Here is a 9,963-nt window from a genome sequence, read left to right on the forward strand (position 1 = left end):
AATACCAGTGCTTGTGTTCAGCGAGCCGTACTTGGAAATGGGTTCCGACTCCCTGTTGCTTAATTCCTCCTTCCTAGATAGGGCATCCGGGGCAGAGTTATTTTTCCCAGCTTTATAGTGGATGGAGTAGTCATATCTTGCAAGTTTCAGCAGCCACTTTTGTTGAGTAGGGGTAGATATCTTCTGCTCCAAGAAATACTGAATAGTTCGATGATCAGTGTAAATACTGAAATGTCTGCCCAATAGATAAGGTCTCCACTGTTGTACGGCGTAGACAACGGCCAACATTTCCTTGTCGTACACTGAGAGAGCTACATGTCGAGGTGCTAAAGCCTTGCTCAAATAGGCTATAGGGTGACCTTCTTGAGATAGAATAGCTCCGATCCCTATACCGGAAGCATCGCATTCTATGACAAACTTTTTAGTGAAATCAGGTAAAGCCAACACTGGTGTATTCATAAGTGCCTCCTTAAGAGCTTCAAACGCTGTTTCAGAAGCTGCTGTCCATTGAAATCCTCCCAACTTCAACATGTCAGTAAGTGGTTTTGCTATAGTGCCAAAGTTGCGTACATACTTCCGATAGTATCCAGCCAGTCCCAAGAAGCCTCTTAATCCCTTGACTGTTTTGGGTTTGGTCCATGTCCTGATGCATTCAATCTTTGCAGGATCCACTGAAACACCTAAGGCACTAATGATATGTCCCAGATATTCAACAGAAGAAACTCCAAAACTGCACTTGCTTTTCTTAATCTGCAAGGAATGCTGCTGAAGCTTTTGAAAGACCTTCTCCAAATACTCCAGATGGGACTCCAATGTAGGGCTATACACCAAAATATCGTCAAAAAATACCAGAGCAAACTTTCGCAGATAATCGCGTAACACATCATTCATCACAGACTGAAAAGTGGATGGGGCGTTGGTGAGCCCAAATGGCATAACCAGGAATTCATAATGGCCATTATGAGTTCGAAAAGCAGTTTTACTCACAGCTGCAGCATCCATTCTGATTTGATGATACCCTGACCGTAGGTCCAGCTTGGTGAATATAGTAGAACCGTGAACTTCATCTAAGAGCTCATCAACCACCAGAATAGGGTACTTGTCTTTAACAGTAACAGAATTAAGTGATCTATAATCCACACACAACCGCCAAGTACCGTCTTTCTTCTTGACCAAAAGTACAGGAGAGGAGAAGGGACTCACACTTGGCTTGATGACACCATTGTCCAACAGTTCTTGTACAATCTTTTCAATTTCAGCCTTCTGAAAGTGAGGATATCTGTAAGGCCTCACACTAACAGGTGGAGTGTTAGGCAACAATTCGATTTTATGATCTTGAGGCCGAGCAGGTGGTAAAGTGGTTGGGACATTGAACAAATCCTCATACTTACTGATCAAGGCTTGTAGCCGAGGATGGGGACTTGCAACAACATTGTGCATGAGAGCAGGTTGCAACTGGACAAGCATGGCTTCCTTCTCCTTACGGAGTAATCTGGTCATGGCTTTACAGCTTATAACAGTAGCCTCGGTCTTGGTTTCACCCTGCAACAAAAACTCACTCCCCTGAACACAGAATCGCATCTTCATTGAGTCAAAATTCCATAAAATGTCCCCAAGTGATCGTAACCAGCCAGCTCCGAGCACTATTTCACAACCTGTTACAGGCAAAACATAAAAATTGTCTGTAAATGTGAATTGCTGCAATTGAAGCTCTATGTTGACTTCACCTCGGGTTTTCATCTTTGCACCACTTGCCAGGATGACATTGAGTGGTGAAAGTTGGTGAACTTGTACTTTCGTATTCTTCAATAACTGTGGATGAATGAAGTTGTGTGTTGCTCCCGAATCAATGAGCACATGAACAATCTTGTTATTGAACAGCCCTTTTAATTGCATTGTCGCTGGACTAGAGCTGCCATCTCCCATGACATGTAACCGGATCAGTGGTTCCTCAATATCAGTGATTGGAGGGACCTCTTGATCGAGGGACTCTTCTACACTCAACAAGTCCTCCTCATCTTGTGTGACCTCCATAATCATCAACTGGCCCTTCCGGCAATTATGTCCTGGTTTATAAGGCTCTTCACAAAAGAAGCACTGATTCTTGGCTCGCTGATCTTGGTATTCAGCTTGGGATAACCGTCTGCCCCCATGAGGAGTTGGAGCATGCATAGTTCTTGGAGTAGAATGGTTTTGAAACCGTTGACCCTGGTTTGGAACTTTCGGTGGCGTAGTAGAATGGAAACCACTAGTAGGCCTGGGATGGTTAGAAGACCTAGCAAAGTGCCTATGACTGTCATTCCTGGTCTCATATACTCGGGCTAATTCACAAGCCTCATATAGTGTCCGAGGCTTTTGAGCTTGAACATCTACCCGGATGTCCTCCTTGAGTCCCCCTATGAAGCAAGATAGTAACACCTCAGGAGGAAAGCCAGGGGCTCTCCTTGATAACTTGGTGAATTGTTCCTTGTAGTTCTCCACACTGCCGGTTTGTGACATTCTTGCCAAAGCTGCCTGATACTCTGACCGATTGTATCCACTAAATTCCCTCATGAGTAGGTCTGCCAACCCTTGCCAAGTATGGGGAAACTCGTGCCGGAACATATACCATCGATCCGAGGCCTTGTCGGACAGATGCATGGTAGCTATTGACAGTTTTCTTTCCTCCGGAATTTGATAGAACTCAAAGTACTGTTCAGCCTTGTTTAACCATTCAACCGGATCCCCTCCACTAAACACACTGAATTCCAGCCGCATCTGCTTCATAGTTGGGAGGTTGGGATCCACATGAGGCATTTGTGATGGGTAAGGTGTCAGGTAAGGCATGGTGTGATACATGTTTGGAGGGAAAATGTGGAAAGGGTATGGTTGAGATGATGGAGGATTCATAGTAAACTGAGAGCCATAGGGAGGAGTAACAATGTGAGTTGTGGTTGCAGTAGCGAAAGTGGGAATAGCCATAGTGCTCTGGGAAACATGTTTGGCTTGAGTGTACTGGGATGCTGCAAGGGATGATGTAGTAGGGGCAGTGCTTGCTGACATGGTGAGCATGGTGGCTGTGTAAGGACCGAAATAAGTCATCATGAAAGGATCATGATCAATCCGTGATGGACTGGGGTGATGGGAGTTGGTAAAAAATGGTTGGCTCATATTGGCATAGGAGGTGCCAGAACAGGTGTTAAAGGGTTGTGAGCCGAAACTAGGGTACTGGATAGCACCGAATTGGGCATGGGAACCCATAGAATGACCTGCAAACTGAGGCACAAGACCGCCACCCTCAAGAGGCTTGGCGCCCTCCACCGATGGCTTACCATTAGGGTTTATCTTATCATCCAACTTAACCATGTGCATATCAGAGTGTGAGCTCACAGGATTAGTAGATCCAACAGTGTTAGTGGTAGATTCACTAGCAAATCCAAGTAGTACATCATTAGTATGAAAATTTAGAGCTGGGTTATGAGCAGTACCCTCAGATCTGGCCATTCCAGAAGAAGTAGCGTCCGAGATCGGCGGTGATATATGTTGAAGCACCGGTAACGGAATCGAACCGAATTGGACCGTGCCATCCGGCTGAGGCACAGCAGTGCCACCCTGCTGTGCAAGCTGTAGCTGACGCATCTCGTCCAAGAGCACCGACTTGAAATTAGCAAAGGAGGAAGCCATGGAATCCTGGAAATTGGCGTGGAGAGTCGCCTGCATTTCGTCCAGACGAGCAGAGGTCTCGTCTCGATGAACCTGGAGCTCAAACTCCAAGTGGGAGAGTTCACCGGAAACATGCGGCGGCGAAGGGGGTTTCGCTCCCGGGCCCTTGAGTTTGACCATGGCCAAGCTCTGATACCAGTTGTTAAGGTCGAAACCCTAACTATGGTAAATTGGAGAGGAGGAATTGAGAGAAAAATTAAAGAAAGGAATGCAAATTAACTGATATATTCGTCGATGCCAAGAGTTTACAGAATTGGGGGTTATATACCCAACTGCTCATATGGATAACGACACGTGTTGGCCATGAAGGACGCAACACCTAACAACTCAACTAACCACCAATTAACCCTAATTAACTAATTAACCAGAATTATCTTAATTAAGGGACACGTGCGCTTCGCATGCACGACCAACGTTCTATTCTCATAACATGAACCCAGCCAACGAAATTGAAGCATGTTAGTTGACTAGAGTTCAACAATAATGGAAAAGGAATGATAGGAGACCGAGAAAATTAATTGAAATACACAAACAAGAATAAGCCCTGGTGATGTGCTCATATTTTCCTATTTTGTTATGCCTCTTAATCTTGATATTTATGTTTAGTTCTCCTTGTTTATGGTTCATTTACTTAGTTTAGTGTGTTTATAGGTATGAAGAGCAAGGATGAGAAAAAGAAGGAAAACGAGAGGAAAAGGATAGAAGGTGCTTTGCAATCCTAAAAACTGAAGCAGCTTCTGCAGAATGGCTAACTTTGAGGATTAAACTGTACTGATCCAGAGACAACCAGAAGACAAGCCTTATATTCACGGAAAGCCCTGAATGTCTAGTTTCTGGAGAATTTTACGGTTCGTGATTTCGATATTCCTAGAGAGAGATATGGCCGTTTAAGTACAGGCAGTTCAGTCAATACGCGAATCTGTGATGTGTTTCCAAGGGCTCGAGTTTTCAAGGCCTGAATGACTTAGCAAAATTCAGGAAAAATTAACATAGCATTATGGACCGTTTGAGAGCCCAAACATATGTTTCCTTGGAATTTTAGGGTGCCACATCACCTTTCTTTTGTGCTAAGTTATTAAGGAGTTCCAGAGGCCTAAAGCAAGAAGGAAAAGTTGCACCTTATAAAAGGAGAATGTGTCAAGATAGAGAGGGACCATTCAATATCAGATTTTCATCAAAGAAAGCTGCTGCCATCACGTGTTCACCTTCCATCTCCATTCAACAAGTTCTTTTATGTTTTTAAGATTTTCTATTATGTTTTCTTTGAACATGAGTAGCTAAACCTCTTTCCTAGGGCTAGGATGAGGCCCTAGCATGATTGTTCACATGTTTTGATATTCAATTGATGGATTATTAGTTTCTTTTCAGATGAATTCTTAATCTCTGCTTGAATTGTTGCATATGTTAAAGTTCTATTGATTCGCGACCTTTAGGGCTTTGCATCTAGTTATCAAAAGATGAATTTGAGGCATAGCTGCAATATAATTCATATTAGCTTCATGTGATTAAGAATTGTAAATTACATTATTACTTGAGAAAGAATAATGATTTGCTTGATTTCCTTGTTTTCTAAAACGTAATGAATCCTGCATGTTAAATTTATACCTGAGAAGGATAAACTGCATAGTTAGGATATACGACCTTTACCCGAGAGGGAGAGAATCATGCACTTAAGGAAAACTATGGTCTAGAGTACCTGAGAAGGACTTAGATACGGGAATTATCATCTGGAGAAACGAAAGAATCCATTGGTTGGTTCAAAACGTAGATAAGATTGCTTGTGGTTGATTCCGACACCCTAGGCTCATCATCATCATATTCTTACTTTTTATAAACTCTTTTCAATTTATTTAGATTCACTTTTTAAGTTTTTATTTTCAAGTTATTTTCCCATTATCATAAACTCTTTCAAAACCGTGAAAATCATAAGTCTTAGTTTGAGTCATTGTGTGTGTTTTAGTCGATTTGTGCTTATTGTTTTGTGTGTTTTTCGTTTAATTAACGTAGGTTTTCATATTGTGAATTGACTTAATATCCCCGTGGGAACGATAACCCCTTTTCTTCCATTACTATACTACATCCACCCTGTATACTTGCAGGAAATCCATCAAGTTTTTGGCGCCGTTGCCGGGGATAATTTAGTTTAATTCAAAATATTTGATTCCTACTTTAATTCTAGTTGTGTTAGTTTGATTTTTTTTAAAAAATTCTATTTAGTTTTTGGAGTCGAAAAAAAAAAAGTTGTATTAAAATAAGTCAGTCCAGTTTTTATTTCTTTTACGTTCTGGAACTGTTTTTCAAAGATGATTACGAACTGATATTTTCATATTTTTCTAGGAGTGTGATACATCATCGGAAAGCTACGTGAGTCTAGTTTCCAACGCACCAAGAAGATCATCATTCTGAGCTGTGAGCTAAGAGATATTTGAGAAATACCAAACAGTGCTCAATCTACGCGGAAAACAGAACAGTTTTTGTGAAAGCTTCAAAGAGTAAATTTTCATGGCTTTCCCTAGGTATTATTCCGAGCAAGTGTACAACTGCAACACATATTCAATGTCTGGAAATAATTCATATTCATGGGATGCTCCTCCATGGCCAAAACAAGAACCATATAATTGCAACTTGGGATGGGGAGATCATTCCAACTACTCATGGTCTGAAAATTCATATTATGAAACTGCACAGTGGTCGTATCCCTCTAGCAATGTCCCATCATCCTATCAAGCTCCAATCTATTTGCAAGAAGATCCTACTATAAAGGAGATGGTAGTTGAACTATTGAAGAGATCAGAAAAGTGTGATCAAGAGGTTGCAATTCTTAAACAGGATCAATCAAAGCTTGAAGAAAGGCAATCAAAACTTGCACAAACGTTATCGGACATTGAACTTCAAATTTTGCGGCTTGCTAATGCCTGGGAGGAAGAGGACGTAATGCTTCCTACTAAACCAGAAGAAAGATTTGATTTTCAGCTCGATGAGGAAGATGAATATTTTGAACCAAACATGAAAAGAAAAATCATTGATGATCAAGCTACTGTGAGCACTCATCCTCCTTCTACTAATGTTCCTAAGGAGTTGTGCGCTGACAAGCAAGAGAATGAAGAACCAAAGGATGAAATTATTTTTGAAAAAGTTGTGAGAACTCATACATCGGATGGTCTTGATGAAGTCACCACTATGGTAGTTGATGCACCAAATTTTCAAGCATCCATGGAGCACCAAATTTGCGAATCTTTCCTTTCTTTACCGTCCAAGCTTGTTCTTCCCATTATTCCAGCTCCAACACTTGAGCTCATCTGTGTTCTCAAGCCTCCCTCAAATTCTAAGGATGCGTTACTCCCACAATCACTTCAACCTCCATGGCCACCTCCTTTACAATTGTTGATGCTCAACTTAAAGTTTAATGCAAGGAAAAACATGAAGTGGTCTCGAAAGAAAAAGATAAAAAGGAGAGAGCGTTGCAGATTTGAGAAAAGTGATTGGAAAATTGGAAATTCTCGTATAGGTAGGATGTTTGCTGCTGCGATCTCAAGGAAGCTACTATTTTGGATATTTTTGGCATCTCGGGGAAAAGAAATCAATTTTCACTATGAAATCGGGTTGTGATAACTTGCAGCAGGAATGTCCGTTTTTGCCGTGTGATATGTCGATTTTATGTGATTCGACGAGAGCTACAAGACTCATTGCTTTGCAATGAGCCCCGGCGAATTTTGGCCAAATAACTCTGTCTTCAGTGTCCGATCCGCGAGCTAAGTTTCAACAACCATGGAGATTTCTACTTGGAGCATGTCTTGACCTTTCTTCCTTTTCGTCTACATCCAGGGAGCTCTAAACTCATTCTTTACTTTTCTTTATTTTATTTTTTTTTGTGCTTCTTCCCTTACTTGTTTGATGCATTACTGCTAGCTAATATTTTCAACATTGAGGACAATGTAACGCCCCGGAAGGATCACGTTACAGCGCCGCAAGCCTCTGAACACGAGCCTGCAGCTTGTGCCACAAACCCGTGCCACAAAAGCTTGCAAGGCCTTTTAGGATTGTGGTGAGAAAAACGTTTACAATTGAGGTTGAGAGTACGATTCGGAAGCGTAAAGATTTTACAACAAAAGAGTACTTTATTTACATTCCACAAAAGTTACGAGTCCAAGGTTCGGGTTTCAAGTTCACGCTAAATAACACACACCAAAAGATAGGCAGGTGGATAATAACAAATTTACAAGGTTCCCACAACAAAACAAAGTCACATTCACAATTTCAAAAGAAGGGAGACTAAGCAACACCTGCCAGACCAACAGTCAAGTCCAAAAGAAGCTATTCACAACTTGACGATGCCAACACCCAAGCGTCTAAGCCTGATCCTCAGCTGGCTCCTGCTCAGTTCCTGGAGGGAAAGTAGGGGTGAGCATCACATACGTTCATCGCCCAGTAGAGGAGCTCAACCCCACTAGGTTTTATAAATAGCATGTAGTAAAACGTGATATAAAATGAGAAATGCATAAACCGTATAACGTATATAAGTAAGGTACGTAAAATTGTAAAACATACGACTCATAGACGGGATCCCAGTATCTCTATAACCAGATGACCGGTCCCATGGACCAACTACACGGCCTTACCTTAATTAGAATGATTACCAGGTAAGCGTAGCGAGAGCGTCCACTACCTAGTCACACACACGTACCGGGCCCGTCATTACGACCGGGATACCCGAACGACCGGCGTAACTAACCCTCCGGAGGTTAAGGGGATCGAACCCAAGGAAGTCAGTGCCACCCTTCGCTCTCAAGTCATCTAACTTACTCAACCGCATGGCACGGCCTCGACACGTTATTAATAATTTTCCGTGTCGATAAAAAAAGAAGATAAAATAGAATATAATATAATATCATAAAATAAACCGAAACCGTGCGTAAGTCATGCAATACTTAAAACAAATATATATAGAAAACTCTAGCGAGGCGTAGGTGAGTTCCCCCTACCTGGAATCCATACTCAAGAAATCTCCGGGTTTCCACCTTTGCTTCTCAAGCCTTGGGTAACTGGAAATCCTAAACCCGAAAATCTTTGGTTAGTAACTCTCTACAGACAAACGGTTACCCTTCACCTATATACCCATTTCGACCAATTATGAATTACAATCAAATAATTCTATATAGAGTACATAACTTTCACCAAGGAGACAAGCTCACCGTCAAACATAGCATATACCAAACTTTATAATCATGGCCTCCCTTTGATTTATAATTAAGCATCATAACATGCCAACAACCTTCTGACCAAAACCTGAATTGTACCTTCTATATCGTAACACCAACATGCAGCTCACAATTGTATCTCAAAACCATGCCAAGTTTTCAACTTTGATCTAGTTTTGGTCAAGTACCGCAATTATACCCAACAATCATGTCCATCACTCTAGCTCTTACAACAACACAATTATACATATACTCAGACCAAACCCAGCCTCTAATTAATCTAATTTCTGCCAAGTACTTAATTACGTCTGCAACTTAACAACCAAAACAATACAGCTTTTAAACTCTCTTAATTTCCAAAATCACCAAACGATAAAGCTATCAACAAGCAGACCCACTCATCTTTCTTTAATTACTAGTAAACAACTAAATCAACTAGACCTGTTTCAAGATTCTCACCAGGACGTCATCACCTCAACATGCATGAACCAAAATCCACAAATATAATTATACTAATCATTGTCAGCTTACCTTCCTTGACCACTTTAGTGACTGATGCCCACACCCAACGCCTCTAACTTCCAATTGCAGCAATGAACGCTAGAACCCACTTCTCCAATTCTCTCTTCCTCCGTCCAATCTCAAATACCAACAAGACCAAGATTATCAAAATTGTACAACCCAATCTCCAATTCACCAAGAACATATCTGAGCTCAAGAAGCTTACCTTAATCGATCCAGAATCCAAGCCTAAGACGATCAATCTCAATTGATGGGTCAGACACCCATATTTCCCTTCAGGTAATAACCATCATGGCTGGTATCTATGGTGGGTGGTGAGGATTACACAGGAAGAAGAGTGAGATTGGTGAAGGTTTTAATGAAACGAAGGAGAGGGTAATTGATTCGGTGAAGGAAACTCTGGGTTTGGATTTTTCTTTCACTGCATGGTTTTTGGGACAGACTAGAAGAGAGGAAGGTGAAATAGGTGAGAGTGAGTCGGTGGGTCGGTGGGTGTTCAGAAGCCTAGACGTGTGTCTCCTTCCCAGCTATACACTTCATC

The 9,963-nt window shown here is 41.6% G+C and overlaps 1 long non-coding RNA gene across 1 annotated transcript; it reads right to left on the bottom strand.

Annotated features, from left to right (window-relative positions):
* Nucleotides 1-7,660: 7,660 nt before the first annotated feature.
* Nucleotides 7,661-9,963, bottom strand: LOC133734189 (uncharacterized). Its single transcript, XR_009858131.1, has 4 exons — nt 9,628-9,963; nt 9,432-9,540; nt 8,685-8,753; nt 7,661-8,086 (listed from the first exon to the last, which is right to left on the bottom strand). It is a non-coding gene; the product is annotated as an uncharacterized LOC133734189 (long non-coding RNA).

The sequence above is a fragment of the Rosa rugosa genome, chromosome 2 (assembly GCF_958449725.1).
Source record: "Rosa rugosa chromosome 2, drRosRugo1.1, whole genome shotgun sequence".
NCBI lineage: Eukaryota > Viridiplantae > Streptophyta > Magnoliopsida > Rosales > Rosaceae > Rosa > Rosa rugosa.